Here is a 24,373-nt window from a genome sequence, read left to right on the forward strand (position 1 = left end):
AATCACCTAAATACTTTGATTCTGAGGAGTTAATCACTAATAATTCACACAGTCCCTCATTCATCCGCCTAACAAAACCATGCAGCTTCCTTTACTTCTCAGTCATTGCATTGATCCCCCCCCCCCGAAAGGTATGTGCACCTCACTAGGTTTTGCACGACTTTTGCAATCTAGGATTGCATGTAACGACTTTTGGCAATCTGTGACGTCATGATGACGTCATATGTTGACGTCATCACGTGATGATGATTATTTTTCAGCACTTGTGTTGACCCCGCCGCCGATGGCCAGTACTGGCATTTGATAGAGGCATCTAAGGCTTTCGCCTTAATAATTAATTGGAAACGATGCACTAGTAAGAATATTAGAGCGCTGTAACGCATCACGGTGACGAGACGTTCCGAGAAGAAGAGAAAATTCAATTTGTATAATTATACTACGTCGTACAGTGCGGGGTTTGAAGCCCCGAGCTGGCAGAATATTATTGTCTCCTCTCAATGCGACTGTCAAAAGCGAACGGCTTCATCACTGGTAGACTACATTGCTTTAACTTTTTTTTTTCTTTTCCTGCATAGGCAACGAACAAGCTGCACCGACTACGCCTATCAACAGATGTCACACAGCGACTCAGCTGCGTTAGGCGCGCATGGAATGGCCTCCGCGACCGACCTATCTGCTCCCCTCCGCCCCAGCAGCGACAATCTGTCCTTTCCTCTCAAGCTGCAGAGAGGTTGTAGTGCCCTTCGCTTCGGCTACATTTCTGGCCTCCTTTCCAGCTTCGCCCGCTACAGCATACAAACACGTGCGCGCTTCTCCTCTCCACATCCGAAGATCACAGCGTCAGAGCACACAGTGAGCGCCAGCGGTCGCGGAAAAAGAGGCTCCGCAGGCTCGTGTTTTAACCAACCAGAAAGGCTGAAAGCGCTGCCGCGCTTTTCGCGGTGTACAGCGCTATCTCCGGATATCTGGCGGCGGTGTCGTCTGCTGCGTCAGCCGAAAGCACATTGTCGTCTACGAACAATATACCGGTGCCGAGTGTCATACAAGGTTCACGGTGCGCTGCTTCAGCCAGGTGTCAACGCTTCGGTGTCGTCTGCTACGTTGCCCGCATCTGCAAGCAGTAGCGTGTTGTCGTGTGCTGCGCAAGAACGGCTGCTGCAGTGGTGTCGTCTGTTGCTTCAACCAGGTGTCATCGCGGTGGTGTCGTCTGCTGTGTCACCCAAGCACCCCTTCTTGTCTGAGAGCAGTTACCTACAGTAGAGGGCCGCACAGGAACGGCTGCAGTGGTGTCACTAGCTGCTTCAACTTGTGTCTGTGCGTTGTTGACACCTGCTGCTTCAACCGCGGTGGTGTCGTCCGCTGCGTCAACCAAGTGCCAGAAGACGAGGCTTTCCCTCCGTTGTGTCGCACCTCGCCGCGTGGTCTGCTAAGCGACGAGCCGCCGAGAATCATAAGAACACTTGTTGTTTCAACAACCGCCGATCGCTGTTCTCCCTTATGTAAGAACTTCATCGCAGCTGCACAGTGCGCCTTGCCACGCGCATCAAATTTACGACGAGCTTCCCTCTCTTGTAGTCAACGTCGGCAGAAGAAAAGGAAAGGAACTTCGCGAGCAACAGCAGGCAAACACACAACGAGTTATTCCCGCAGCATTTGATGTATTGAGCGCTTGTGCGCGCGCGCCGAGGCCCCTTTAGCTTCGTTCTATCGCGAACGTTACGCCTTAACACGTAGCTGGTGAACCGACATTTCATCTCACTTCTTCATCAGACGGTTAGAAAGAAAGCAAAAAAGATGATCTCGACAGTTGGCGTCCTAGCCTGTTCGCCAGCACACGAAGCGAACTAAACATTTTCATCGGAAAACAAACCCGGAAGTAAACTCGTCAGACAGAACGCAGCTATGACGGCAACGTTGTTGGATGGACTGAAGCGAACCTGTAAGCCCACGATAACGAAGGAATGAAATAGAGGCATCATTTCCGGCGACTAAACGGAATACGGAAGCACAGTGTCCGCCTCTTCCTACATACTTCGTTTTGTTCGTCTCTTCACGGTGCCTTCGTCCAAAGATCAGTCCAATCGTTTTGAGAACATCGATGATTACATTCAAGTGCGACGAACGGGTCAAGACTACGTATGAAGGTAAGTCAAATATTCCACTGTTCAAACAAACATCTATCTACTGAGATGCGCGGTTCAGTCGAATCCATCTTTGCTCAACGACTTCTTCTCATCGCCAATTAGGGGAGAGTGAGGGGAGCAGTGTTGCCAGGTTGAAAATAACCAAAAAATTGGAAAAACTAGCCATGAGGTAGCCAACTTGAGCCAAGGGCAGAAAAAGTAGCCACGCGTGTGTGAAAACATCTGCGACGCTATAGGGAGTATGCACTGAAACTGAGCCGCAATGTGGCGCTGCGGTGCCCCGAGCTGGGCGCCATTTTTGCGGTTCTCGTGCAGCAGCCGACCCACGCTTGCTACTGTGTTTGCTGTGTGTACGCGCTAGGTGTTGTGTGGTGTTTCCTTGACTTCCTTGTACTCGTGTGTTTCATTAACGATAGTACGGCGTTGGAACTGTCCCCTACCACTGCGTGTTGCATGGACTTGTAAAAGTGCCCCAGCCGCAGGACGTTGTTGCGCGTCGAGCTGCGTCAATCGGCTATGGTGAACTGCGCTGTTTACGGTTGCTCCAACCGCACAAGAAACAGCACCAACGACGAGAACTTTCAACGGGTAGGGTTCTATGTCGTGCCGAAAGTTATATCAGGACAGTGTGCGAAGACAACGGAGCTGTCGTCAAAGCGGAGAGCTCTATGCGGTGGCAGCCATGCACTCTGTCCATCCGTGCATGATCGACCATCCCGGCGTGTCACTGCTGCCTCCAAGTAAAAGAGCACTGCTCCAACGTGTGAGCACGCCTCGCCAAGGCCAGCCATGCACGTGCAGTGCGCGCACAGAACTTCACCATCAGGCTTGATTAGCAGCCACGGCAGCGGCGGCTTTTCTTTAAACGCTTGTGAGTGGCGGACCTGCGCAGATAGTAAGATAAATCAGTGTTCAGCGCGCGCGATTAGATTTTTAGAGCACTACTTCAAGCCAGGGGAGCCGCCGGGGGGGGGGGTGCTAGAGCTGCCCCTAAATTTCTGCCTGCCCCCTCGAGCAAACATGGTCAAAACACAACGCATATGTTCCCTGCCCCCCTGAAGGAACTCGCTTGTCTTCGGTGCCCCCCTCCCTTAGCATCAAAATCCTGGCGCCGCCCCTGCATGCAAGCGCTAAAAACACGCGAAACACAGCGACAACTTGGCTGCCCATCTAGTGATAGCGGCAAGAAAGTGCGATGGGCTGGACGCCCTATCAGCGACTGATAGCAAGCTTTACCACTTTAGCACCCGATCACTAACTTTACGGATACCTAGAACAAGCCGTTAAGTCGGGAACATGCGGTACAATATGTACAGCCTACCTTTGAAACGACGACGATGTTGCCATCACGAAGAGTTTTCACCCTTGGTGGCTCCACGAGGCCGCTTGTGACATAATTGCGAGCCTCCAAGGATTTGTAGCTCTTAAGCTGCTCCCGCGTCACGAAACTTGTCCCGTGAACAAGATAATCGTTGATATCCGCACGGTCTACGCTGGGATAGCAGCCAACATCGTTCGTGAACTGGTCATCGGAAAGCGCCAAGCCGGGTCGTCGCTACCGCATTTTGCGACTTTGATGTGGTATCTCCTGCGCTCGGGATCAGACAGCGACTTGGCGTAGTCGCTGAGCAGCATCTTTTCACTGCAGCAACACGGCGATCGCTTGCACAGCCAGGCAAATGACTAGATCCGTGCAACACGCAGTGGTAAGGGACAGTTCCAACGCCGTACTATCGTTAATGAAACACGCGAGTACACGGCAGTCAAGGAAACACCACACAATACCTAGCGCGTACACACAGCAAACACAGTAGCAAGCGTGGGTCGGCTGCTGCACGAGAACCGCAAAAATGGCGCCCAGCTCGAGGCACCGCAGCGCCACATTGCGGCTCAGTTTCAGTGCATACTCCCTATTGCTTAAATGACTAAATGCAAAATTCTTCTCGTAAAAAATCTGAATCCGTAAGTATGAGCACTTCATTATCAGAATATCAGAAGAATTAGGTAGAACTTTTGTAAAGTTCTTTGTGCAGTGTCGGATAATTTCATTTTTCATTGCGCGCTGTTCGATAAGGTAAGAAGCATCTAAGTTTCCTATATTGTAGTGCCGGGCTGTATACTGTCTTCATAATCTGTGCTAACCGTCTTTGAAGTCGAGCACTTCGAAAAAACTCGACCGCTCGCGGGCAATCACGGTACAATCATAAATGTCGACGCCGCGCCCCATGGTTTAAAACAAGTTTCGTCCGCCCCAGTGGTGTAGTGGTTACGTTGCTCGGCTGCTGACCCGAAAGTCGCGGGTTCGAAGTCGGCCGCGGCGGTAGCATTTCGATGGAGGCGAAATGTTTGAGGTCCGTGTGCTGTGGGATGCCAGTGCACGTTAAGGAACACCAGGCGGTCGAAATTTCCCGAACCCTCCACTACGGCGTGACTCATAATCATATCGTGGTTTTGGCACGTAAAATCCCACATATTATTATTAAACTTTTCCAGCAAAGTAAATGTCGTTCAGGTTATTCCTAAATTTCTGGGCGAATCATTGTACATAGCACGAAAAAGAGACGCGCACCTATCTGGTGGGGAGGGCGCATGCGCCGTCCCCACTAGATAGGTGCGCGTCTGAACTATTTCGCTGGCGGCGCAGGCGCCGTCAGCGAAATAGTCCAGTAGGTAGAAAGACCAAAGTCCAGGCGTTACCTATCTACTATCAGGCAATGTGCGGTCGCTCATGCGGCCAGACCTATATCGGATCGCGGAGCGGCCATTTGACGTGGCCGCGAAAGTTGTCCGCTAGTGGAGACAACGCGACACTGAACTGCTGCACTTCGGCGTTGAGATACCGGTCAAACTACAAGTCTCGAGAAAGCAAACGTACTTCCTTGCAACATCAAGAAAATTGTGCTTCTTGTACACTTGTTGCGGTGAACATATTTAGATACGTTGTGTCGTTTTAGTGCGCAGTCGCGCAAATAAGGGAAGCGGCTCGTTGGAGTTTGTAGAGTTAAACGCGTTTAACGTCCCAAAGCGACTCTGGCTATGGGAGACGCCGTAGTGGAGGGCCTCAGATAATGTCGACCGTCTGAGGTTCTTTAAAGTGGACTGAAAGCATTTCGCCTCCATCAAAATGCGACGACCGGGATCGAACCCAGGACTTTCGGGTCTGCAGCCGAGCACCGCAACCACTATAGATATCACGACGACTAAAGAGAACAGGATCGGCCTTCGGCATCAACCTCGCCTAAGTACTTTAGAGGGGGCTACATTGATTTCAATGCCACAATTATTCGACTTTCTTTTTTTATGGTGAACTGAAAGTCTCACGAGGCTTGTTTGCGAGACCCTGTGTAGAGGTTCCCAAAATAATGTTTTGCATTACAGAAAATGAACAATTTCAGGAAATTCGGCTTCATTCTCATGGACAGCGTGCGTCTTACCCCCGAATGCAGAGATGTTACTTGTCTCATACTTGACTCGTACTTGACTCAAGACAGCTTTGCTGCTCGCCATAAATCGTTCTCGAACTTGCGGACGACTTGCGGGCGACTTGGCTCGGTCGAAGTCAGGACGAGTTTCAAGTCTGCTGCGGGGCTAGCTTGAAACAGTCTTGATGCGTTATTCCAACATGGCCGCCTCTCGAATGGACGTCGCGCGGAGGTTGTCCGCTTTTGAGTTTGCTTGCCACGCTATGGACGTAGCATATTTCCTGAGGTAAATTGCCTGCCGAAGATTCCGCGACCCGCCTTACGTGACCGAGGAAATCTGATGGAGTTGTACGACGAGGAACGATTCCACGCTCGCTACAGGTTCACCAAGAACGCCGTGCGGCAGCTTCTGGCTATGTTGCCGCTCCAAGAAAGCGGGGACAACTGAGGACAGCCTGTGCCAACGTTTATAGAGCCTGTGCCTCCCATGTTGCGGCTACTGATGGCGCTCAGGTTTTACGGCGCTGACACATTCCAGACAGTCACCGGCGATCTCGTCCGCATTCCACAGTCGACAGTGTGCCGCGCAGTCGGAAAAGTGACCCTGCTCATCGCAAAGCACTTTCACTCGACGCTGGTGCGCTTCCCGCAGCCGGCGGGATTTCCTAAAATTATGCGGGACTTTTATGAATTGGCCGAATTCCGTGGCGTTACAGGATGTGTCGACTGCACACACGTGCGCATTAATAGCCCCGGTGTATTTACGCTCACCAATCACTCATCTCCCGAATACAAAACATGTGGAAGGTCACAAGAATAATAGCTCAAGTGAACCAGTCATGCAAAAAAATGTTGTTCTTACCAGTTTTGTGGCGCTCTCACTTTTCTCTTGCAGCTTCCTCTTTTCATTTCTGTTTGAGGTTATTCCAGCATTTCTTGAGCTGCAGGTGGTGGCGCCTCGTAATCCCGTGGTTGGCGTTGTGGCGCATGGCTATTTCTTTGCACGTTTCATCTTTTTTCGCCACTGACGCAACATCAGTTTTTTACACTCGATAATGTGCTCGAACTGCCTCACAAGGTCGATCAGCACACTTTTTTCGTCCTCGGTGAAGCGCGGGGCCGCCTTGCGCTGAGGTGTCTCTTTGGACGACAACGTGCCTTGCTGCGCGACATCTCAGCGAATGGTCATTTCTCCTTGATTCGACGACTTCGCTTTGCAAAGTGACGTGGGGGACGTAGCATGAGCCGAAAAATGTTTTCATAGTACACAACATTTTACGTCGTTTTTGTCTCGTTCGGTGCAGCTGTGTGGCATTGAGAAACTTGAAAGGCATCAGTTTGCAGCACAACAATACGAAAAATTTTAAGCTTTTCCCAGAAAAAAAGAACTTCCCCTAGTGCGGGTTTAATCCACGGACCAGCACAAATTTTTTGGTGACAAGGCGAAGCTTTCCTTGGGACTTCCTCGTAGCTTCGTATTACAAACAGGTGCTCTCGTACAAACAGGTGGATGAGCTCTTCGTTCACCTCGCAGGACGCACATGACAGGCCTGTGTCTTTTTCGTTGTTCGCGACAAAGCTTCCAGAAGATCACATATATTGACCATGTGCGCCCCCCCCCCCTACCCTCACCAACATGCAGCGCGGCATTGCTGCACCCCGCGAGTCAAAATTCCGCCGAGGCCCATGATCCCGACCCTTGCTTCTTGTCTTGTTTACCAAGAATCAGATGTTCAACGAAAGTAGACAAATAATTAGCATTTCCAGTTCTATTCTTTAGCTTTTTTTTGTTGGGTGGCAGCACCCACATGGGCCTGAACAAGGGCTTTGTACACCTTGTTCCCAGAAGTTGTTGCATTTTTTATTTATTCATATATAACTGCGACCCAGCTCGCTACAAGCATGTCCATAGGCGAATAGAAAGGCTAGTACCTTGAAAATTCGCGATACCTCGCTTAAAACTTGCGAGACAGGGCAGCGCATATACACTCCGCGTTCGATAAGAAAAAAAAAACGACGAAAGAACACAACGCAAACCATGCCTTGTTTCGCATCTTTATGGGAAATTCTATTAGCGCGCAGGCCAAAACAAGCAAGCTTGGAGTAACGCGCCGCGCTTGGGCGGCCACTGAAACCAGTGGGCAACGGACGCTTTACACAAGCAACACTGTACATCGCTGCGGCGGCGGGAGCCACGTGCTCGTTAACAGTAAAATGACAAAAATATGCTTGTAGCACTTTGATCTCATAGTTCTTTTGAAATATACGAACTTTTCTTGCTTTAACACGTGCCTTACGCCAACAACTTCATTATTAACCTCGGTACCAGGCGAGCAACGTGTTTCTGCATTGAAGCTCGTTCTTGACTTGACCAAGCAAGACAGCTTGAGCGTCTATGAAACGCGAAGGCCGACTTGGGGGTTTTCAAGTCCGCTGCTTGCTTCGGGCCGACTTGCTCAAGTCAAGTTGAAGGCACGAGCCAAGTAACATCTCTGCATTCGGGGGTTAAAAGTCCGGTCGCAGCGCACCGCGAAAACGCGCTAAAGATCCGAAGCAATAATTTCAACTTCAAAAATTTGCGGCGAACTTCACCAAGGCTCACTATCGTGGTGTGCGCACCATTATCGTGGTGTGCGTAGCAGCATTTGAGTATCACTTCATTGCGTATTACATAGCGCGTAGCCAACACACCGCCAGCAGTCTTGAAACTGAATCTGCTATTATGTGGCAATTGCGGTATACGGTTCACATAACTTTACTGGCTTCTTTAAAAAATTATTTGATGTTGGTAGTGTGTATTACATGGTCATCATATTTTTGATGCTCCCCTCTTTATCACTGGATACGTTTTTTTTTTTAATACTGACCGAAACATATGGCTCAAGTAAAATGCGGTTTGTATCATGTGTTTACAAAAGAAAAAAAAGGAAGCAATTCAGAGTATTATATGTACTCTACTATGCAAGTGCTGTTCACAGCTGTCAATACACGTTGTCACCACAACCGAAGGCTTTCTGTAGTATATTTAGAACATTTTTCGTGATTTAGTGTACAACGTGCTCAACTATGAAAGAACAATAAGCCCCCCCCCCCCTAAAAAATAAAAACAAACGCAAAAAAGTTCGGCAGATCCGGGCCACGCGTTGTGGGAATCGTTTTCTTGCGAAGCAGTCAGCAAGTACTTCTATGCTGCATTTTATGGCTTCGAGCCAGGCGTTACGAGGTAGATCGACGTGTTTCTGCAAGTGTAGTAGCTGTGTGCACATCGCGGGCTTACCAGACACGTCGACAACATTGGCGTTTAAAGGGTAACGTATGGTGCGACGTAACGTCAGCCCTCACGTTAGAGTACGTACGTCAGTATTATCGAAACTAAGTGCACTTTATGGGGCATTCATGTGATTATTATCATATGTTCCTTTCGTTAATGTGTTCTTCCGGGGTCGAGCAATGATTCAATATAGCTTGCTGAATCATAGGAATACAAATGTAATATTTATTAGACTGCTGTAAATGCGGAGCCAACACTGGAACCACAGGCATTAATCTGATATGACACCCGCATCGTAGGAGTATATATATGTAGCGTTTATTGCTTTCTTGTAAAATTAGATAGCCAGCATCACAATCGCAATTGACGTTGCATGCATCGACATTACGCCTGCATAGGCTGTTTTTACAAACCAGTTTTTAGACCTGGCGTGCCTCTGCGGTAGAATATCTGATTGCTACGCAGAATGCTTGGGTTCAATCCCTGCGGGGATCCTGATTTTTATTCTTTCCATTTGTCGGGTCAACGCTGCCGACGTCGGCTTTTCTTAACGCTCTCGCATTTAAATTACTATAATGCCTGTCCTCGCCGTTCCTGGGTAGATATAAACTGTCAGTCACCTGTGGCGCATAACCGTACACCGCGGCCCGTGGTAAACGGGTATGTGCCACACGTGTCTGGAGGAAAAGGTTTGACGAAGTACGCGACAGGATTTTCACGTTATGACCAGACAGTCATATTCGTCAAATACTGTAACCCTCCCATGCCGATTGTGGTCTACACCAAGTTAAGGAGCCGATCCCGAGAGCACCCAGACGTAGGCGGCTAGATAGATAGATACGTAGATAGAAACGTTCAGTGTCTAGGGTTCGCTAAGAAATGCTTATGTGCAAACATATGTGTCCAGAAAAAAATTTAGAAGCCCTTCTTTTAACGTGAAAATGGGGACAAGCGAAGCTTGGTGTGTGCGTGCCCAACATACTACTTCTCTTTCTTTCTTCCTAGCGCATTGCGCAATGCTACCTCCTAACATTTTCCTTCCTGCATGCCGGGAATTAAACCTTCATTCACGTGCTTAGCAGCGCAGAACTGCAGTTCCTGCAGGCAACAACGACGGTCACGAGTTCATATCCAAGCAACAATGAAATCCGGCAACGTGAATTGGCAAGTCGCCTCGATAGAACATCAGATTGCCGTATCAGAAGAGGCTGATCGGCCACAAGTGCACGATCGAGAGAGCATCAGTTACTGGCAAACGGCGATACAAATACGCGTGTGGCCAGCGCACCTTCGTGGGCCCCATTACTGTACGCTCGTCGGCACCGGGTTTTCCGCACATGACGCCGCCACCGAAATTCGTGAGTTATGAAAGCTCCGCTTAAAATGGTTGACGATTTACAGTGCTACGCACTGTATGGGTAAGGCGTCCCGAAAAACACGTTCAGGTGGTCAGCTGCGTGTTTACAGACTTCAAATGGGGAAATTTTATGGTACACGTAACTTGCGTTTAGAAAATAGGTGAGCGCTTTAAACTATTTCCTTCAGATCTCGGTGACTATGGGAGAGCAGTAGGCCGTCACAAAGGAGTGTTTATTGAACCTGTACACGCAAGCGCTAGAGATGCTAGAGACGCTTATAAACTAAATACTTATAAATTGCGTCAGTGTAACTTACACAAACGCTAGACGCAATCTTATGTAAACTGCAATAATACACTGTACGCTACCAAGCAACTATACAACACCAAACGTATTAACTAAAGCATCTTACTTCTCAAGGAGATGACAGTGCCATAAGCGGACGAAGCGTTAATAAATCAATGCATAGTTTGTACACTGCAATCTAACTGACTGCTGTGGGCCACCAACATGGAACTAGGATAAAACGACGCTAAGAAACAAATATAGCGAATTTCTTTTCTTAAGAACGCGATTTTAACGCGTCGTTTATTTGAACGTGATACAGTAAACGTAACATTTAATTTAGAATTAGAGATCATGAGCTTTGCAGCCATATCTGGGGCTCCTACACATCTTGCATTGCAGTTGAATTTGATATACCGACAATGCCGTCGCCATGTCGTTCTTCACCGCACTAGAGTGTGCTAGAAACGCTTTTAATACACTCTAACCTCGCGATGCAGGGAAACCGGATCTCGGCGCTAACTGGGACACCATCTATTTTATAGCAGATATAAAAGAAAAAAAGTGGGGCAGTCACGCACTGGTGATGCGAAGACTGGGGAAAGAGCGGAGCTGGTGGCGTTCCCCTCCTCCTCCTCACCCTTACTTCCATTTCCCACGGGGTTTCGTCCGCTCGCCGCTAGGTGCCGAGTCTGTTCGATCTCGCGGCCAAGTACTATACTATATGTATCTATGGTATGTTTTCTTTCTCTCTCTCTATTTCTTCCTCTTTCTCTCTTGCTCTCTGTTTTTTCTATCCGTTTTTTGTCTTCCCTTTCTTTCTCTTTATTTCTCTCTTTCTCTTTCTTTCTGTCTCTTCCTTTCTCTCTTTCTCTGCACTCGTTCTCTCGGCCATCCGAGTTATCGCATCTCACGCCGGATAAATCGACGCACGTGTTCTGGGAGCGAAGGAGAAGATCACGCGCAGGAAGGTAGAGGCCGATGACGATGATGATGATGATGATGGTGGTTTGCTGGTGACTCCGCACGGCCTAACCTCGAGCTTAAATAGCTCCGCTGTTAAAAAGTAATAATGAGGCTATACAGAGAAAGCTGCACTGTTGATGTAAACCTCACGCCTACTGGAAGATAGAGATCATTGTCCTTAGTTAATGTTGTATTTAGCTGAACGTTCATATCGCGAAAGCGCTTGACGTTAAGGAAATGAACGAGCGTAGTTGGCTGTGCGCCATTGTAGTCAGCGTTTTAGTGCTCATCTGTGAAATATATACACTGTTTTTATTTGTTTTGTTTGTTTATGCACAAGTTACATGTGCAATAAAAGTACCCCTCTAGTAGTCTTAGGTTTGCACTCAAGGCGCATTTGTAATTCTTAGCTTGTCGCCGAATGTAGTGCTCACACACACACACACGCACACTTAGCACAGATGCACTAATACACTACATTACCACTACCCTACAACCTTACAATTTGCAACACCTAAATGATAATTGTTATTTATTACATGCTTACAGTATTCAACCTAAATTTAACATTTACGTCCTTTCGACCGCGCTCTACTGGCTGAACACCTCAATTTTACAGCGAAAGCTGTTATGAGATCATTTCACCGGCCGTTTTTGGCGCCGTAGTTGTCCGCCGCCGCCGCTGCCGCCGCTGCCGCTGCCGCCGCCGCCGCCGCCGCCGCCGCCGGTGTCCGTAACCAGTATCGCTCGAAATAAGAAAAAAAACGAAATAAGAAAAAAACTCCAGGATGGAACGAGGTTCGAACCTGGGCCCTCTGCGTGGGAGCCCAGCATTCAACCTCTGAGCCATGCCGGTGCTTGAAACTGCTTTGCAAAGAGGTCCTATACAGGCTTCATGTCGGAAAGGAACCACATTAGCATATGCAGTATAGCGTGGTAGAAGAGTAAAATAAGGACCAAGCGTCGCACAACGCGAATTCTGTAACCAGGCGTCACACAATGCGAATTGCGCAACGAGTAGGTTGTTGAATGCTTCCAACCCATTACAAAGGACTCTGCCATAATTCTTCATCGTCATCAGGCACAGCATCAACAAAGTTCGCATAATGCCTTACATGCGTATAGCAGGTACCAAAGCTCTCCGTAGAATGACGAAAAATGGCACAGTGCCTGCTGCCCTACTTCTCAAAAATTACGATTTATAGCGTAGTGGGTTCCTTACAAGTGCACTTGTATTGGTTGCCAAGGAAGCCCATAAGCGCATGATCCACTTCCTCGGGGTCTCAGTAAAATTACACTGATTTATAGCGTAGTGGGTTCCTCGCAAGTGCACTTGTATTGGTTGCCAAGGAAGCCCATAAGCGCATGATCCATCTCCTCCGGGTCTCAGTAAAGTTCTTCGCCCCCCCCCCCCCCCCGTCTCTCTCCCACGTCAACGTATGTTAACAGCATGACGGGAGAGGGAAATAGTGACCGGGCGTCACCCAATGCAAATTACATAAATGGTGGGCCGTTTAAAGTTCCAACCCATTACAAAGGACTGAGCCATAATTCTTCATCGTCATCAGTCGTCGCGTCAACAAAGTGCACATGATGCCTTACTGACGTGTAGCTGTTGCCTCGCTTCTCCGCAGAATGACGAATAAAGGCTTAGTAGGTGCTTCCCAACTTCACAAAAAAATTGTGATTTATGGCGTAGTGGGTGCCTTTCTAGTGTACTTGTTTTGTAGCCCCAAGAGAGCTAACGGGCTCTAGAAACGCTGCTCTTCCAGCTTTCGCTGTGACTGTGCTGCGGTTTCAGCGCAGGCCTGGCGGTTTTTTTTTAACTACCTTCTTCTAAATGTACTTGGAGAAATTTACCCTATTGAATGAATGAATGCAATAAACTTTTAATTTTCCGAAACAGTGTACCAGAGCTCGTAAGCTCGGGGTCACCCTAGGTGGGAGGGTGCCTCATTCCATGAATCCTCTGGCTACGATAGCCTCCCTGGCCCTGGGAGCGAGTCCTCGTTGGTCGTCTATAGGTCACACTTTTTAAAATGGATTAAGCACGTTGTACCTCAGGGTGGCGCGGCCACTTCCCACATTAACTTCCTATGTTTTTCTCTCCGGGGGAAAAACACAGGACACGCACACACACTTGCGCCAGAACGTGCATATCGTATATGTTCTAGTCGTTCTTTTTTTATTTGTTGGCGATGATCGCTATTTATGACCGTTGTAACGACGACCACGGCGGACGTGGCGAAGCTAGGCCAGCGTTCCGGCATCCATCAAAAGTGTGGCTGACCGAGGTGAGACGTGTAAAGAGACGAAATAGCGCCGCTCAGATCGTGCATATCCTCTTTCCCTTGCACGCGCTAAAACCAAAGGAACGGTTAATGGCCGACGGTAAATTATCGGTGCAAAAAGCAAACACTAAGAGAGAAGCCCGCAGCTGTGGGTATCCGATATGGGAGGTCGTAAAAGCTGTCTCTCGATATCCAGGGCCGACACATTTATTCTCTCGCCCTTCTATTTACTCGTGCTTGGCTGCGTTTTCTTTTCCTTCTTCTTTTCCCCCTACGGATTCATTGCGAAGTGACCAACCCGAGCAGCAGCATCCGCGTGCTTATATATAGCAAAACTAATACAAAAAGAGCAGTATGCATATATCTACCTCATACAGGCGGCCCACTAGCGATCCTAAGGCAACCTGCAATGTGTGTGTGTGTGTGTGTGTGTGTGTGTGTGTGTGTGTGTGTGTGTGTGTGTGTGTGTGTGTGTGTGTGTGTGTGTGTGTGTGTGTGTGTGTGTGTGTGCACGCAAACTATAGAGCATGATTGTTTAAAAAAACTCACAGGGTCCCTTATGCATTCGCCTAAGACGACTCGAAGGCGAAAGCCATCTTCTCTTTTTTTCTCACTCGATATATTGATCCGCCCCTGCACCCCTCGGAAAGCTTTGCGAACGCAGCTAGTCCGTGTTTTCTTTTTCCCCAGCTTTTTTTTTTTTTTGCCTGAACGGACAATGGCAATCATGTCAGTGCGTCGTTGCACACCTTGTCTTCTGCTTTCGCTTTGTTTTAACCCCCCAGGTTTTGCAACGTTGCAATCATATTCACACCGTCACTGCCTGACTAGCCACACCTCTATCCGCCTAGTAAAGCACGTTTTTACCTATGCCTGTGCACCTTACACTTTCCTGACAAGCCACTGCAGTGCTTTCAGACAGCATCGGCACTCTTGAAGCTATCACGCGCGAAATTCATGGAACACTTCTCGGGTAACGAGGCTTCGTCATTGGCCAGGTACCTGACCTACATTTGCAAAACGTCATTTGCCAGTGTATACAGTGCAGTAGATCACTTCAGAAAAGTTGAGAAACGCGCTTGCTTGCGTAGATTCGAGATATAAGAACGCAAACAACTAAAAAAAGGAGAAAGAGAGACGCAGGTAACGAAGACGCGACAAGCCTCCGTTGCGTCTCTGTTTCATGTGTCTGCACTATTTTGCACATTCTTTCTTACGCCGATTTGAACACGTCGTGTTCTTTTACACTAGAGCGGCACTGCGGTGGACACTAGCGCGTCAACGTCGACCAACCAGCATAAGCCAGTAAGAAACTAAGCCGAGTAAGCATGTACATAAGCTAACAAGGACGCGGTCACGTGCCCCTCTCCGAAAACTTGTATGCGCCTGCGCGAAAGAGTGGTCTGCTCATTGTCAAGCACTGGTGCGTGTCCCGTACAGCATCCATCCCGTGTGTCACGTCACAATGGAACAAAACATGTAATCTACACAGATTACTAATAAACTATCCAAACAGAGACAACACACTTATGAGTTTATAAAGTGCTAAGATAGCAGTAGACTGGTCGCTTGCCATTTATAGGTACGTGGTAGCTTACCATGCACTTACGACGTTGCAGTTCTAGTCAGTTACTGTATGAATAGTAAGAACATCGGTTACGTAAAGACCGATGTAAAGTTTTGCAGGAAGGCAAGGCGGTCCGTGAATATATCTGTGTAAGTTATGTTACCACGAGCTTACAAAGCTGAATGAGACGGGCTATTCTTCTTCGTGTTAGATGAAACTGCTGTGACGAAACTGCTAGTCTTTGCAGCATTGAGCGTCAACATTGAAGACAGCTTACAGATTAAGCCACGTTCCATTATCTCCGGTATCAGGATACCCAGCCTACGTTTACGTCAATGAGATAGAGCCCAAGCGGCAAAAAAAAAAGAAACATTTCCATAACCTTTGTTCTAGCGTGCTACACCGCGTAGGTTTGCCGATCCGGTCAGTTGACTCAGGCTACTGTGGTCAGTTGACTTGGGTTATTGTCGGGCTTGTGCTGCACTAGGCTCGTTTTGTGGGACAAAAAATAAAATAAAATAATTGTTCTCCACGATATGCTCCGTTTGCATAGAGAAATGACAGAGTGCCAAAACACACAACAGCAAGAAAGGGGCGCTTGCGATGCAAAAAAAAAGGCCACGACAAGCGATATAGCTGTGGACTGCAGGCAATAACCAGAGTATAGTGACAACAAACATGTCTTCTTGTACGGAAAGCCTTTCAGGATTAGTTCACCGACTACGTTTAGCGCTCGCCGTAAGGTTATGCATAACCTTTATTATGCGAACGAATGGCACTAAGCTTCTTTTGTTAAGAGATTATGGTCCTTCCGCTTGTGTCATTCACGTCCTCGAGCAATTCACGTAGTGTTGTCACGCGCGTTCATTACCACTTACCACCTGCGCATGTTTACAGACAGCAGCACTGTCGAACCGAAAGTATAGCTGGCAATTAATCAACTGAATACCGCAGGCATTCCTTCCTCTCTTATCTCCAGGAGCATCGCAAAGACGACGCTTTGGAGCACCAATATCTAAAAGTAGACGTGATTATCTGGTACATTAAATCTAATTGCAACTGTACGTACTACCCGAAGCACTCTTTTAGCCGGCTGAAGTTCAACATAGCTACACATTTTAAGCACGTGGCAACCATGTAAGGCATTTCGCTTTGTGCCATATACCCTTTCCTTAGATGTTCTTCAGCCGACGATCCCCAGAAAGCAAGAAACGCTTGCATAACGTACAATGTCGTCCTAATTGAAGCTCTATTAATATTTACAATGATTTCATTAATTTATTGGATTTTCGGTGTTGCTCTTTCGCTCTCCTCATTGGCTCGTCATTCGTCGTCCCCAACAGCTTCGAATCCACTTCGCATATAGCGAATACGGTGCGCGCGTGTGTCACCGCAACTCGCTGTGTGCCAGGGTCAACCATCGAACTGAGCCTCCTCAACAGCATAACATGCGACTTCCCGCAGACCCGTAGAAAGGGCAGAGCATTTCTTGAACACATGTGAGCGGTTCGTCACGCGTCTTTTACGGTAACTGTCCCTAGACCCCCCATAAACCGGCTACACCCTAAAGACATCACTTGCGTAGTACAAAATACCACGACCACTCTCATGCCAGCCGCTGTCGCAAATGCATACTGCTCGCCCACCGGTGCAGCTGCACCGGCCTCACTGGCATGAGCGATCGTCCTCCGATGCGTCGTCCTTGACTGCAAGCAGTGCTTGCTCATCGTTTGCACTGAGCATGGCTCACATGTTCACCCACACATTTTTTGTATGCGTGTTTTAACATCTGTGCTATTCCATGTGATCGCTATGTATACACTGTGTAGTTATCCGTGTTGAGTGGTTCAGCGTGAAACGAACGAGGACATAGGCAAGAAGAGACACAAACACTAGCGCTGGTGCTTGTGTCCCTTCTTGCTTTTGTCCTCGTTCGTTTTGCCGTGAACCACTCAATATGTTTAACCAGATCCAACTCACCCGTTATCACCCGATACATGGAGCAGCAAGTAAGGGAACCAGCCAGGCTAACATTCCCAGGATATCATTAAAATTTGTATCTCTTTCTCACTGCGTCTCTCCATCCTTCATTTCCATTGTACATTGCAGGGTAGCAAACCGGACGCTCGTCTAGTCAATCTATCGACATGAATTTTCTCACCTTTCTCTCTTTCTCTTCTCTCTACCATATCTCTATATCTGCAGGATAACATGCCTACCCTTCACATACGCAGGAAATCAGGTCTGGAAATCTTCTATTCGGTTGCCCCATACTTGAAGTTATTGCTCGGCATCACTGACTGGCATCTTAAATCCGCCTATACAAACCACAATATATTCATTCCTTCCGGCATTTTTGCTATTACGGCGGCAAATACGTTCATGATGGATACAATGCAATACAATACAACCACCTTAAGCATAGTGACGCAATGGGCACGCCAGTGACTCTAACCCGTACAGCTGCGTATATGACAGATTGCCACCGGTCATTCGCGTACTCTACTTGTGATCCCAATTCCCCGTTTGCTTTCCTTTTTCGATAGCACCATGTTTAGAAAATGTCATAAATCTGATATAAAGAAAGAGGAAAGAAATGCATGATGTTTACGTTCTCGAAGGTGAGCGAATATGTCGCAGCGTAAAGAACAAAATGGAACATTAGACGCCGCCGACGTTGTTATTATTATTATTATTATTATTATTATTATTATTATTATTATTATTATTATTATTATTATTATTATTATTATTATTATTATTATTATTATTATTATTATTATTATTATTATTATTATTATTATTATTATTATTATTACTTTATACTTGGTTATAGTGCTATAGTACGGTACACCGACAAGACGAAAAAACCGAACATGAACAAATGAATGGTGCGAGACCTGACAACCGTGTAAGTTGCCTTCAAGCATGCGCATCATTTTTTGAATAAATGATAAAAATATCTGAGATTTTACGTACCAAAACAACCGTATGATTATGAGGTACGCTGTAGTGGAGGGCCTCGGAAATATTGACCATCCTGTGTTCGTTAACATGCACTGATATCACACAGTACATGAGCCTCTAGCATATCGCCTCCATCGAAATGCGACCGCCGCGTTTATAATACATGCAAAATTGAAAAATTTAGAGGGTGGGAGGGGGAAGGGTTGAACTTCTCAACCCTCCCCCCTGGCTATGCCAATAGCAAAGCAATACCTCAAAGGTGAGGTAGACTCATCTAGCACATCGTACAACTCTTACAAAAATTCGTTTAGACAGTCTATAGACTGTCTAAACCCATTAAATATATTTTTATAAGGGAAGTACGAAACAACGGCCGTTTCGCTTCCATATGAAGTACGAAGCTGCATGCTGACGGCCAACCAGCTAACTTATGCATGAATACGTACGTGATAATGACATGTGATGTCGCTTGTTTTTCGCCGATATAACAAAGGCCGCAATAACGCGAGCTGAACAGAAGCTTTTTTTCAACAAACGACGTAACGAATTTTGAGAGTCACGATGGCGACTCAAAGCAACCAGAATAATTACGGGACATCATGCATTTATAAGCCGTCTTCGGCATCTCCGTGCAACAAAACCTCATGCCTGGCCGACCACCACACAAATAACCGTTTTACCGCTCACTCAGACTTTCTACACGAAGGAAGTTTTAAGGCGAAAGCCTTAGATGCCTCATCGAACGCGAAAAGTGACCTTCCGAGGCGGCGGCGGCTTCGGCGGCGTCAACACGAGTGATGCAAAAAATGATCACGTGATGACGTCACCATCTGATGTCACATCACGTGACGTCACAAGATGACGCCATCACATGGCATCATCGATTGTTCAAAGGTGGACCGATCGCGGAGGTACTGCAAGGCTACGTTAGGTGCATCCTGGAGGCATTGTGAGGCCACGTTGGGGGCGGAAAGCCTTCGGGTGGGATCAGTGCAATCGACTCAGGGAAAAAAAAAAAAGATGGCTTTCGCCTTCCAGTCGTCTTAGGCTAATGCATAAGGGACAGTGACACTTTTTTATCTGTATCTGTGAGACCGTGTTCTACTACGTCTAAGAGCAAGCTTTTGAAATTAACGAAAAAATAATAATAAATATTACGGGGCATCGTCAGGGAAGCGGAGGAAGTGGTAGTGCAGGCTATCAAGAAATTCTGGCTGATGCCGCTTTTCTCTCAAAGATTGCGAGCACGCCTCATTCTTGTTTTTTTTCTTTTCTTTCTTTTCTGTCGTCGCGCGAGGTCGGAACGCTGACCTTTCTCAGAATGGTCGAAAACAGGACATCGCGCCAAGGAAACCCGAGTCAAAAGAGAAATAGGCGCTATTCCAACCCTCATCACCGCGGAATTTCCTGAACTGGTAACAACCGCCGAGCGATCGCATTTCAGCCCTACGCTTGACGTCAACTCGCCGTCTTTCCCCCTCTTTTTTGAGAGCTCGTGTTATCAGCCGTCCGATAAGAAACCCTCGTGATATACTTACGGGCAAACCGCTGTCGCCACTCGTACGACCCGCGCCCCACCGTTGACACTCCTTGCAATCGACGAGATAATGGTATCTGCCGCCGCGACCGTAGCACGAGATATCGTGGCTCCGCTCCCCACATACCAGCGCTAAAACAACATAAATGGAATAAACCACCTGAGAGCCGGGGAGAGCACGAAATATGACTAAAACATATTTAAAGAAAAGTAAAGACAAGATGGCTCGGGAACTGGCTGAGGCTATGTGTATACAGAAATTTGGTGATCGATGTGTCAGCGTTCCTTCCGTGACCATTTATCAGAATGAGTATAGATTTTTGGTTGACAATAATAATAATAATGATAATACTATCTGGGGTTTAATGTCTCGAAACCAGGCTATGATTATGAGAGACGCCGTAGTGGAGGGCTCCGGAAATTTCGACTACCTGGTGTTCTTTAACGTGCACCTAAAACTAAGTACACGGGCCTCAACATTTTCGCCTCCATTGAAAATGCAGCAGCCGCGGCAAGGATTCGAATCCGCGACCTTCGGGTCAGCGGACGAGCGCCATAACCACTAGACCACCGTGGCGGGGAAGCTTTCTGGTTGATAGGATTTGATTAAGTGGTGTTCCTACAAATCGCGTTATTTTACTTTGGTCTTTTACGCATGCTTGAGGGTTGCGAAGCAGAGCTCTCGGAAGAATAAAATTTAGTTGCGAGTGTGCGGTTGTCCACGTCCTGTGTTCTTCCCTATCCGAGCATTAATTTGCGCCAGTCAGTTCAACTTCAGCCATGTACCAGCTAGTCCTACAGCAAACGCTACTAAGCTTGGTGAAAAGGGAAATGCGGTGTCTAGCCGAGGGAATGGCGAGGGCGTTGCTCGGTGTAGAGGGTGAGCCAACGGGAGGCGCGCCTGGAGTGACGAGGCCTCGGCGTAAAACGCGTCAGAACGCAGCTGCCTGCTAGGAGTAGTATGAGAGAGAGAGTATGAAGGCGGGTGCCGGTTCTCTGTAGAGCTCGCGTTGTAGCCTTGGTGCGCCAGGGTTTATGGCGCGCCAAGGCTACTCGCACTCCCGAGAAAGAAGCTATATAGAAATACTTTGAAAGACTTGCAGAAACATAGTCAGGCAATAGCCTGACGAGGGGGGCATCAGCTTCGCTGTTTGGAAGGCTTTCACGGAATGGAGCTGGCTGCATTTTTTTTTGTTCTTTTATAATGTCTGACGTTCAGCCGCGTGGTGCAGAACTTTCTTGTCCGTAATGTGGAGGCTAATGTCAACGTATTGAACCGCTTGACATGTCGACGACCCTCCTATGTCTGTCAACAAGGACATGTATTCACACGAGAGATTCCTTGTTAATTATAGGAGTGTACAGGGGCTTACGGGTTTCTTTACTCTCATTGATCTTGGAACGCATGGCTGCAAAGCTGTTTTCTTACATTCTTTTTTCTATATTCAACTTTCCCTTCAAACTAGCGATCAATAGCGCCATAACTTCTGCTCCAGCGCGAATCTCGCGCATCGGCAATCCGCGGTGGCCTGCAAGAGGGTCTCCACGATGAGGCTGTTTGCGCCGAACTTAAACCTTGCTCACTACTTTAGACATGTGGACGTGCTTCTGTTGTATCTTTTCTCTCTGTGGGCGCTTTTTCTAGCTTGGAAACTTTAGGCTGAACTAAGTGCTCGCTCTGTGCAGCTGTTAAAGTTTTACAACCGTGACATGACGTCGGTTCATGCAACATTGCTTTGCTTACGCGGCATCGCATCGAGCGAATCGACATCCGCACAGCTAACTGAGCAGGATTATGGAAGGTGAACGACACGAGTTTCCACTGTTTATATAAAGAGGTTCGAGGGAGAAAGCTTTTGCCTGCTGCGTTTCCGCCCTGGGCCGGTTCGCTCCTCCTTAGGCGACCTCGCATAAGAAGGTTCGAATTATGTGCTGCACACGATAAGGTTGTCATCGATTACAGTGATGCTAAGACAACCTTATACACCATAATGTTACAAATATTTCAATGTACAATATCAATACAATCGAATGATAAGAAATAATTTGCAGTGGCTTAGCTCGGCTATGCCAGGATATACGTAGCGTTAGCAAAGGTTCAGCTGATTATTCTTAGCTTTCCAGATTGTCTAGGATTATCAGCCTTCTTCTGTTCATTCTTCGTACGCTGAACAGCTAATTGCTAGGCAACTACTTCGGGATCCGATGAGATAAGCTTCTCGGCTCTTCTGCGCCGTCGAGCAGCATTTGCGCTCTCCTTCTCCATGGCGTTACCCACCTGCAAACGCCAGTCAGAGGCGCTATCAAGCGGCCCCAGCGCAGTGTCAGGCGGCGACTGCACAGCGAAGGCAAATAGCTGCGCGCGCGCCGGCGCCACTGTGTCTATGGCTACGGCGTCACTCCTCTCGAATGCGGCGCAGACCAGCAGCGGCGAGCCGCGCGCGGCGGTGGCGGAGTCTGCGCGCACGCCGGCGCCAGCGTGTCTGCCGCGCCTACAACGCCACTCCTCCCGAATGCGCAGACCAGCAGCGGCGAGCCGCGAGCGGCGGTGTCGGAGAGCGCGTGAGATGCCAGCTCCGGTGATCCAGCTGTGTGACATCACTGATCCTCGCGCATGCGCAGCACGGCTCATGACCCTCCACTCATGACCCTCCAGGCAAGTGTAGCTAACGCTACAGAAGAAGAAGATGGCTTTCGCCTTCGAGTTGTCATAGGCGAACGCATATTGAGGATCATGTGAGTTTTTCTCTCAAAGGGGATCACGCCGGCCTGGAGGTTCAGTTCTCAGCGACGACGTTGCGCTCAGGTGGATACGTTCGGACCAGAGGTGTAGCCAAAAATATTCTCGGGGAGGGGGGGACGAAGGCGGTGGTTAACCATAATTTATGTGTCCCCCCCGTCTCCCCGGCTACGCAAGAGGTTTTAACGTCGCACCGATTCCTATAGTTGCTGTTCGAACAACGTGGATATCTGGAGTGCAGGTACATCACCAGAGTCCTGTTTTTTGTGCCCCGCACTTGCCACGGAGGCAACGTAGGCCACCTCCTGAAAAGGTGGCAGAGCGGGACGCACGAAGCTTTGGCTACAGCACCCCGGTGGTCCACCCGATATGAATTCGACTATGTACGCATGATCTTTTGTACCCGCCACTCCTAAATATTATCCAGGAAGCGGGGCTTGCTTTACATTTATTAAGTTACACCGCAGGGCGAACTTCCACAGTGAGGTAAAGAACTCAGTTGCGGTAGCTGTTCACACGTCGCTTTCAAACGGGCCGTGACGCCACCCGCACAGCAGGTATCCAATGCAGCGAGGCACGGCTTACTCACCTTCCTTTTCTTTTTTTTTTCTTTCCTTTTGCCACGCATTCTACAGCTTGGAACTCCATACCTGTACAACGCAGCCGGATGAGCCGCAGTCGTGTCATATGATTTAGTGGAGCACTAGTCGCTTGAACGGCGCGTGTGCTGTATGCGATCCCTTCCTGCAAACTTCAATGGTGACAGCAGCTTTGCGTCGAGGTATGGGGCTTCGCATTTTATATGCTTTGGTGCTCGTGCTTGTAATATGAATTTCGTCGCAGACAATTCCCTACTGAATGTCGTCGCAGTCCAGCGCTGTCAGTAAAACTGCCAGCGTTTTCCTTTTGTTATTATGGGTTTGTATTCGACTGATTCACTTGTGTTTAATTACAAACACTGCAGAAGCTGCGGTATTTCATCCGTTTCGTTTCATTAATTTTCGTTGTTCTTTATCCGAATTTTTAAGCACGTTTGCGTAAACATCTTTATTTCTAAAACCTTTACTACGATACTATCTCTACAAGGACACGCCAGGCGAGTTTCCGCCATCGCCGGGGTGTCCATGTAAAGTTTAAGTGCCATCAGATCACGGCCCACGTGTCGCGTACGCTGCGGCTGGAAGGGAAGCACGCGATGGTAAGCTGAAGGATGGTTGCGTCCAGTCTTCTCGTAGCGCCCATTTTGAAAATCACAGGGATCAAGCGCCCACGCTTCGGTGGCGAAGGCTAGCGCGCGTCTCCCCCTTGGCTATGACGTCGCTACGCATAGCGCGGCCGAACGAGTATGCGGCCCGCGCGTCCTGCATTGAGGCACACACGGTGACAACCTAAAAGAAAATGCAGGCTTCGCACACAGAACCACGGCGCGCCTGTCCCTCACCTGTGAAAGACAGTCGTGCTAGCTGGTTTCCACTCGAACCGTAATGTATTTTTTTTCCCGGCTGATGTAAATACTACGCAAATTAGTAATTAAAGGTTCGTCGTAACTACCTAAACCATTATGTTTGGCTGAGCAACGATGTCAGAACCCCTTACGAAATTTACCAGGACGTTTAAGTTCCCAACTGAAACCAGCGACACAAACGTGTGTCTCTATGATAAATTCGATATCTGAAACACTCGAGAAGAGCGAATGTATCAACTTTACCAGTCTGGGGGGTGGACTGCTGCCTTGCTACTGCATGTTCGCCCGTAGTAGAGTACGAAGTACACTAAATCGTTAAACACTTTTTAGATGCGAAGCATCTTATGGCGGAGTTCAATC

At 48.1% G+C, this 24,373-nt stretch overlaps 1 protein-coding gene across 1 annotated transcript in view; it reads left to right on the plus strand.

Moving 5' to 3' along the window:
- Window positions 1-867: 867 nt before the first annotated feature.
- Window positions 868-24,373, plus strand: part of LOC119389556 (uncharacterized) — a 43,565-nt gene continuing 20,059 nt past the window's right edge. The window contains exon 1 of the mRNA XM_037656872.2: window positions 868-2,144. The gene's annotated coding sequence lies outside the window, so the exon portion shown is untranslated. The remainder of the gene's footprint in view (window positions 2,145-24,373) is intronic.

The sequence above is a fragment of the Rhipicephalus sanguineus genome, chromosome 4, assembly GCF_013339695.2.
Source record: "Rhipicephalus sanguineus isolate Rsan-2018 chromosome 4, BIME_Rsan_1.4, whole genome shotgun sequence".
Taxonomy (NCBI): Eukaryota; Metazoa; Arthropoda; class Arachnida; order Ixodida; family Ixodidae; genus Rhipicephalus; species Rhipicephalus sanguineus.